Genomic DNA, 8,403 nt, shown 5'->3' with positions numbered 1-8,403 from the left:
AACAGGTAAAAAAATTAATAAATAACCCCAACCCTAAAGTTAATCAGCAGTCCTGTCTATGTGCTATCTACTTGGGCTGGTCACACTGTCTTTTCATAGTTTATCTGTGCTAAACTCATGATTCAATGTGAACCTAGAGCTTTCTCCTCCTTCCCCATTCACATCTAACTCTTCCTCATCTTAGTCTCCATTCCCGCCTTCCTCTCAATGTGTCCTACCCAGGACTTTGCCTAAATAATGTCCATTCTATTAACCCCTGATGCTGTTTCTGAGTATGACATTTGTGTTGGATCTTGATTCTGTTCTGAAAAGAGCTGGATCAGCTTCTTGGCCACCTGGGGTCACCTTTGAACCACATTATTAAGCTGCAGAGGCTTCCTTTTCAAACCGCTAACAAATCTAGACAACGCTGAGCCTGAAACAACCAGTGGGGAATAGCCTTAGCCATATCCTCAGAAGCTGATTAATTATTTTGTGTTTTTTAATAACTGCCAATAGATGTTAGTTATAATGATAGTTTGTAGAATAACTTTGAATAGTGTAGGCTGTGCTAAAAAGAAGACAAAACCACAAAAAGGGAAAGTTTATACAGTTTACTATTTCATTCTCCTTATTCATATCCCCTAGCATATCCTTCATCCAAAGTCCCTAAACTGGGTCCCAATCTTATTCTCTATTGGTTGGCAAATAATCCCTACAGCTCTGCCTGCTAATTATAGTAGTGGTTGTTAAGAAAGGGAACTTCCAAGGACGCTGCCTTTTTACATTGAATTTATTGGGGTGACATTGGTTAATAAAATTATATAGGTTTCTGGTGCACAATTCTATAATACATCATCTGTATATTGTATTTTGTGTTCACCACCATAGGTCAAGTCTCCTTCTATCACCATTTATTCTCCCTTTACCCTCTTCTACCTCCTCCATCTCCCTTTTCCCTCTGGTAATCACCATACTGTTGTCTGTGTCTATGAGGTTTGTTTGTTTGCTTAATGCCTTCACCTTTTTTACCCAGCATCTGTACTCACTCCACTCTGACAATTGTCAGCCTGTTCTCTGTCTCTATGAGTCTGTTGCTATTTTGTCTGTTTATTTTGTTCATTAGATTCCACATATAAATGAAATCATATGGTACTTACTCTTTCTCTGACTGGCTTATTTCACTCAACATAATATTCCCCAGGTCCATCCACGCTATAGCAAAAGGTAAGACTTCCTTCTTTTTTATGACTGAGTAGTACTTCATTGTGTAAATGTATCACTGCTGTTTTAATCCATTCACCTACTGATGGGCACTTGGGCTGCTTCCAAATCTTGACTATTGTATATAATTCTCCAATGAACATAGGGTGCATATATTCTTTCAAATCAGTATTTTGAGGTTCTTTGTATACATTCTCAGAAATGAAATCACTGGGTCATAAACTATTCCATTTTTAATTTTTTGAGGTAAATCTGTACTGCTTTCCACAATGACTGCACCAACCTTCATTCCCACAACAGTGCATGAGGGTTTCCTTTTCTCCTCATTCTCTCCAACTATTTGCTGATTTATTGATGATAGCCATTCTGACAGGTGTGTGGTGATATCTCATTGTCATTTTAATTTGTATTTTTCTGATAAGTAGTGATGTTGAGCACCTTTTCACATGTCTACTGGCCATCTGTTTCTCCTCTTTGGAGAAGTGTCTATTCAGGTCCTTTGTCCATTTTTTAACTGAATTGTTTGATTTTTGGTGTTGAGTTGTGTAAGTTCTTTACAAATTTTGAATAGTAACCAAAATCAGATATATCCTTGGCGAATACATTCTCCCATTCAGTGGGATGTCTTTTCACTTTATTAGTGGTTTCTGTACCATGTGCAAAACTTTTTAGTTTGATGCAGTTCCACTGTTTATTTCATCTTTTGTTTCCCTTGCCCTTAGGAGACATATCAGAAAAAATATGGCTACAAGAAAAGTCCAAGATTTTACTGCTTGTGTTTTCTTCTAGAATTTTTTTATTGTTGTTCAGTTACAGTTGCCCCATCTTTTTTCCCATTGTTCTTCCCTGCCCCATCCTCCACCCAACCACTCCCACAGTAAATCCTCCCACAATGTCCATGCCCATAAGTCCTGTATTTGTGTTCCTTTGCTTGCCCCTTCCCCTTCTTTCCCCTGTTATCCCCCTCTCCCTCTCCTCTGGTCACTGTGAGTTTGTTCTTTATTTCCAAGTCTCTGCTTCTATTCTGCTCACTGTTGTGTTGATTAGGTTCCACTTTATAGGTGAGATCATATGACGTCTGTCTTTCACTGACTGGATTATTTCACTTAGCATAATGCTCTCCAGGTTCACCCATGCTGTCGTGAACGGTAAGAGTTCCTTCTTTCTCTCTGCTACATAGTATTCCACTGTGTAAATGTATCACAGCTTTTTGATGCACTCATTTACTGATGGGCACTTAGGCTGTTTCCAGCACTTGGTTATTATAAATAATGCTGCTATGAACATTGGAGTGTATAGGTTCTTTTGAATTGGTGATTTAGGATTCTTAGGGTATAGTCCCAGCAGTGGGACTGCTGAATAGAAAGACAGCTCCATCTTTAAGTTTTTGAGGAAATTCCATAGTTTTCCCCAGTGGCTGCACCAGTTTGCATTCCCACTAAGAGTGTAATAGGGTTCCCTTTTCTTCACAACCTCACCAGCACTTATTTTTTGTTGATTTGTTAATGATGGCCATTCTGACTGGTGTGAAGTAGTATCTCACTGTAGTTTTAATTTGCATCTCTCTAGTGGCTAGTGACATCGAGCATTTTTTCATGTGTCTATGGTTTTGAATCTAACATTTAAGTCTTTAATCCATTTTGAGTTTATTGTCATGTATGGGGTAATAAGGTGGTCTAGTTTCTTTCTTTTCCTTTCTTTCTTTTTCTTTCCTTCTTTCTTTCTTTCTTTCTTTCTTCTTCTTCACGTCTGTCCAATTTCCCCAACACCATTTATTGAATAGGCTATCTTTACCCCATTGTATGTTCTTGCCCCTTTATCAAATATTAACTGATTATGAAGGCATGGGTTTGTTTCTGGGCTCTCTATTCTGTTTCACTGATCTATATGTCTGTTTTTATGCATACTGTTTTGATTACTATGGACTCATAGTATAGTTCGATATCAGGTATTGTAATTCTTCCAATTTTGTTCTTTTTCAAGATTGTTTTGGCTATCCAGGGTCCTTTGTGATTCCATATAAATTTTTGGAATATTGTTCTAGTTCTGTAGAAATACACCATTGGTATTTTGAAAGAAATTTTGTTGAATCTGTACATTGCTTTGGGTAGTATGGACATTTTAATTATTTTAATTCTTCCTATTCAGGAACATGGTGTGTGCTTCCACTTATTTGTATCTTGAATTTTTTTCTTCAGTGTCTTACAATTTTCTAAGTACAGGCCTTTTACATCCTTGGTTAAATTTATTTCTAGGTATTTTATTTTTTATGCAATTGTAAATGGGATTGTTTTCTTAGTTTCCCTTTCAGATAGTTCATTATTGGTGTATAGAAATGCAACTGGTTTCTGAATATTTATTTTGTATCCTGCTAATTTACCAAATTCGATGATTAGTTCTAGTAGTTTTTTGGTGGAATCTTTAGGTTTTTCTATATGCAGTATCATAACATCTGCATATAATGACAGTTTTACTTCTTCCTTTCTAATATGGATGCCCTTTATTTCTTCTCTTTGTCTGATTGCTAGGGCTAGGACTTCCAATACTATGGTGAATAGAAGTGATGAAAGTAAACATCCCTGTGTTGTTCCCTATCTTAATAGAAACACTTTTATTTTTGCCCATTGAGTATGATGTTGACTGTGTGCTTGTCATATGCGGCCTTTACTATGTTAGGTATGCCCCCTCTCTTCCCACTTTGAAAGTTTTTTTAATCAAAAATTGGTGCTGGATTTTACCAAATGCTTTTCTGTATCTGTTGATACGATCATGTGACTTTTATCCTTCATTTTGTTTATGTGGTACATCACATATATTGATTTGTAGATATTATATCAACCTTGCATCCAAGGAATAAGTTTCACTAGATCATGTTGTATGATGTTTTTAATGTATTGCTGGATTTTGTTTGCTAATATTTTGTTGAGGATTTTAGCATCTATGTTCATCAAGGGTATTGGCATATATATAATTTTTTTTGGCAGTGTCTTTACCTGGTTTGGAATAAGGGTAATGCTGACCTTGTAAAATGAGCTTGGAAGTCTTCCCAAGCTTGAATATTTTGTAATAGTTTGAGAAGGATAGGTTTTTATTTCTTCTTTGATGTTTGATAAAGTTTACCCATGAAGCCATCTGGTCCAGGACTTTTATTTGTTGGGAGTTTTCAAACTACTGCTTCAGTTTCACTAATTGTAATCTGTTTACTCAGATTTTCTAATATTTCCTAATCCAGTTTTGGAAGGTTGTACATTTCTAGGAATTTATCCATATCTTCCTGATTGTCCAATTTCTTGGCATATAGTTATAATATTTTCTTACAATTCCTTGTATTTCAATGGAGTCAGTTGATATTTCTCTTATTTCTGATTTTATTTATTTGGGTACTTTCTCTCTTAATTTCTTGATGAGTCTGGTTAAAGTTTTGTCAATCTTTTTTATCTTTTTTTAGATTATATCTTATTGATTTTGCTACCCCAGCTCTCCTGATTTTTCTGCCTTTGTTCCCCTCTGCTCAGTACCCTCTACTTCCTCGGGCAATCCCCACAGCATTGTTCATGTCCATAGGTCATATGAATACATTCTTTGGCTACTCCACTTTCTATACTATACTTTACAGTCCCGTGGCTATTCTGTAACTACCTATTTGTATTTCTTAACTCCTTCACCTCTTCACCCATTCACCCACACTCCCCTCCCATCTGGCAACCATCAAAGTGCTCTTCATATTCATGATTTGTCTCTTTCTTCTAGTTACTTAGTTTGTTTTTTAGATTCAATTGCTGATAGATATGTATTTATTGCCATTTTATTGTTCATAGTTTTGATCTTTTTCTTAAATAACTCCCTTTAACATTTCACATAATAACAATTTGGTGATGATGAAACCCTTTAGTTTTTTTCTTGTCTGTGAAACTCTTTACCTGCCCTTCAATTCTAAATGATATCTTTTCTGGGTAGAGCAATCTTGGCTATAAAGCCCTGCTTTTCCTGACTTTGAATATTTCTTGCCAATTCCTTCTAGACTGCACAGTTTCTTTTGAGAAATCGGGTGAGAGTCTGATGGGAACTCCCCTGTAGGTAACTAACTGCTTTTCTCCTACTGCTTTTAAGATTCTCTCTTTATCTGTAACCTTTCATATTTTAATTATGATGTATCTTGGAGTGGGCCTCTTTGCACCCATCTTATTAGGGAAATAAGATGGAAAGCAGATGGAAATAGATGGAAAGTCCCCATCTTATTAGGGACTTTCTGTGTTTCCTGGACTTGTGTGTCATTTTCCTTCACCAGGTTAGGGAAGTTTTCGGTATTTTTTTTCTCAAATAGAAATTTTCTCAACTCCTTGCTCACTCTCTTCTTCTGGTACCCCCATGTTTCAGATGTTGGTATGCATCATGTTGTTCCAAAGGTTCTTAAACTATCCTCATTTTTAAATTTTCATTAATTCATTTTTTTCTGCTCTGATATGCTGTACTCTGCTACCTTGTTTTCCAAGTCATAATCTGATCCTCTGCTTTAGCCAACCTACTGTTTATTCCTAGTGTATTCTTCACTTCTGACAGGTTCTTTTTTTATGGTTTCTGTGTCCTTTTTCATACTACTGTAGTTCTCACTAGGTTTCTTAAGCATTCTTATAAACATTCCTTTGAACTCTATATCTGGTAAATTGCTTTGAACTCTATATCTGGTAAATTGCATTTCATTTTCTGAGAATTTCTCCTGTTCTTTCATTTGGGGACTGTTTATTCATTTCCCCATTCTGGCTGTCTTTTTGTATTTATTTCTATGTATTATGTAGATCTGCTATGACTCCCAATCTTGGTGGTGAGGCCTTATGTTGAGGATGTCCTGTATGTTCCAGTGGTGCAGCCTCCTTGATCACTTGTGCTGGGTACTCCTGGAATATTCCTTGTGGGGGTTGTGTGGGCCCTCCTCTTGTAACTTAGTCTTTTTTGAAGATTTTGTTTTTAGAGAGAGGGCCTTTATTTTTAGAGAGAGGGAAAGAGAGGGAGAAAGAGTGGGAGAGAAACAATGGTGTGAGAGAGAAATATTGACTAGCTGACTTCAGCATGTGGCCAGACTAAGGACCGAACCCACAACCCAGGCAAGTGCCCTGTGGAAATCAAACTGGTGACCTTTCACTTTGTGGGACAATGTCCCACCAAATGAGCCACAATAGTGAGGGCACGTAATTTAGTCTTCATTGCTATTAGCCTACCCGTGTGTGGGGAAAACCCTCAAGCTATCTGACTGTGAGGATTCACCCTGACCATGGTGTGCAGGTGCAGACCACATAGAGCAGAATTTGCCTTGGTAGGTTCTGGCATCTGCCAAGACCTCCCTTTGGATATGCTGCTTATAAAGCTAATTAGATCCTATTCTGATACTGCCTGGAGCTGGCCACTGGGTGTGTTGGTTCAGGGGCCTCTTGGGAGGGACTCTGGTGCAGACCAACATTGGACATTGCCTGTGACTAGCCCTAGGCAACTTGTTTGAAGCTACAAAGTGATCCAGGTTTGTGGCTGCCTCTGTTGGCCTAGGTGTGTGTTTGAAGGATCCAGCTACACACCAAGGCCAGCTTTTGTGTACTGGGTGCAGGGTCAGGTCAGCAGGGCCAGGTCAGTTCCTTCAAAGTCTCAAGGAAACCAGAGATCCACCTCCACATGCCTAGGCCTATTGGCTGCCTGTTAGGCTCAGCTCATGAAAGAGCCTCTGGTAGTATTTGAGTTGCAGGAGGTATGTTCTCAGTGAGGCATGAGGTAGGGGTGAGTGTTCACCAGATATAAAAACAGGGAACACTTCATGAATTTGTGTGTCACCCTTGCTCAGGAACCATGCTAATCATTTCTGTATCATTCAATTTTAGTATATGTGCTGCTGAAACAAGCACTAAGGATGATGACTTTTAAAGGGAAATCTTACCAGACCACTGTTTAATAGCTCAAACTCTAACCATTGCAAAGATGAAGAGTCTCCCTTTAGAGAATGTTTATGAGGAGACATCTCCACCTTCTTATTAGAAAAAGCAGTCTCTCTTTATAGGGACCAGTGTAAGATATATTACTCCACAAATTTGTTGTCCCCTTGAAAATATTACATAAATTATATGTCCTCAGTCTCTTGTGTGTAAAACACTACCAAATCCATCTCTCATACATTTGAGGTATTATTCACTCATGTAATAAATGTTTATTAAATCTGATTATTTTAAGAAATTGTTTTAAGGGCTTTATAAAATACAAAGATCAATAAAGAAATGTTTGACTCATGAGCAACAAATGAAAAACAACTTCAAAAATACAATAAAAATTAAATGAGATATAATAACATTACAAGGGATATGGAGGGATGACTCATTAATTCAGAAGAGAAAGTACCATCAGAAAAAAACAGCATATATTGAAGAGAGACTTAAAGAATAAATAAGATTTCAATGTCAGATGATTCCAAGCATTATAAATACCACATGCATAAAGAATAAAAAAATCACAGAGTGGATTTTACCTAGAGCCCACTGGAGTATGCAATGAGAGGAGTACCTAGATATATCATTTGGAAACAATATTAAAAACCTTGGATCCAAAACTCTTACTAAAGAATTTTTATGTATACATATATTACTTAAATTTTTTCCTTTTTTTTTTTGATTTGTGAAAGTTGGGCTTTTTTCTTTTTCACAGATTTCCTCTTCCCTTTGTATGAACCAAAATACTAGTGAAAAGCACTAAAGACTCAGGCAATCTTGAAATAGCAGTAGAGTGACTACACATTCTAAATTTACCCATGAATATGGATCAGTATTGTGAATGGCTAATTAAAGCAGATATCTTACCACCCTTATATATAAACTATTCATTGATGAAGGCCCAATATTGAAGTAAAGATAAAATATTAAATTAGAGATTTCGGGCCAAGATGGAGGCGTAGGTAGACACACTGTGACTCCTTGCACAACCAACATAAGGACAACAATTTAGAAACAAAAAACAACCAGTACCAATAGAAAATTGAACTGTATGGAAATCTGAAAAACAAGGAGTTAAAGTAGACATATTCATCCAGACCAATAGGAGGGACGAGTTGGACAGCCAGGCAGACAGGGGTCGCAGCAAAGCGGTGGCTGGTGGACCCCAGGCTCACAAGGTGGCAGCAGGCAAATCCAACAAGGCGGTGGATTGTGGAGGGTCACAGCACACAAGGCA

General features: G+C 37.3%; 1 non-coding gene across 1 annotated transcript; it reads right to left on the bottom strand.

Annotated features, from left to right (window-relative positions):
• Positions 1-6,985: 6,985 nt before the first annotated feature.
• LOC119037324 (U6 spliceosomal RNA) lies at positions 6,986-7,091 on the bottom strand. Its single transcript, XR_005080172.1, has one exon. It is a non-coding gene; the product is annotated as a U6 spliceosomal RNA (small nuclear RNA).
• Positions 7,092-8,403: the final 1,312 nt, after the last annotated feature.

The sequence above is a fragment of the Artibeus jamaicensis genome, unplaced genomic scaffold, assembly GCF_021234435.1.
Source record: "Artibeus jamaicensis isolate MK-2021 breed Jamaican fruit bat unplaced genomic scaffold, CSHL_Jam_final contig_887, whole genome shotgun sequence".
Classification (NCBI taxonomy): domain Eukaryota; kingdom Metazoa; phylum Chordata; class Mammalia; order Chiroptera; family Phyllostomidae; genus Artibeus; species Artibeus jamaicensis.
This window is presented reverse-complemented; position numbering and strand designations above follow the sequence as displayed.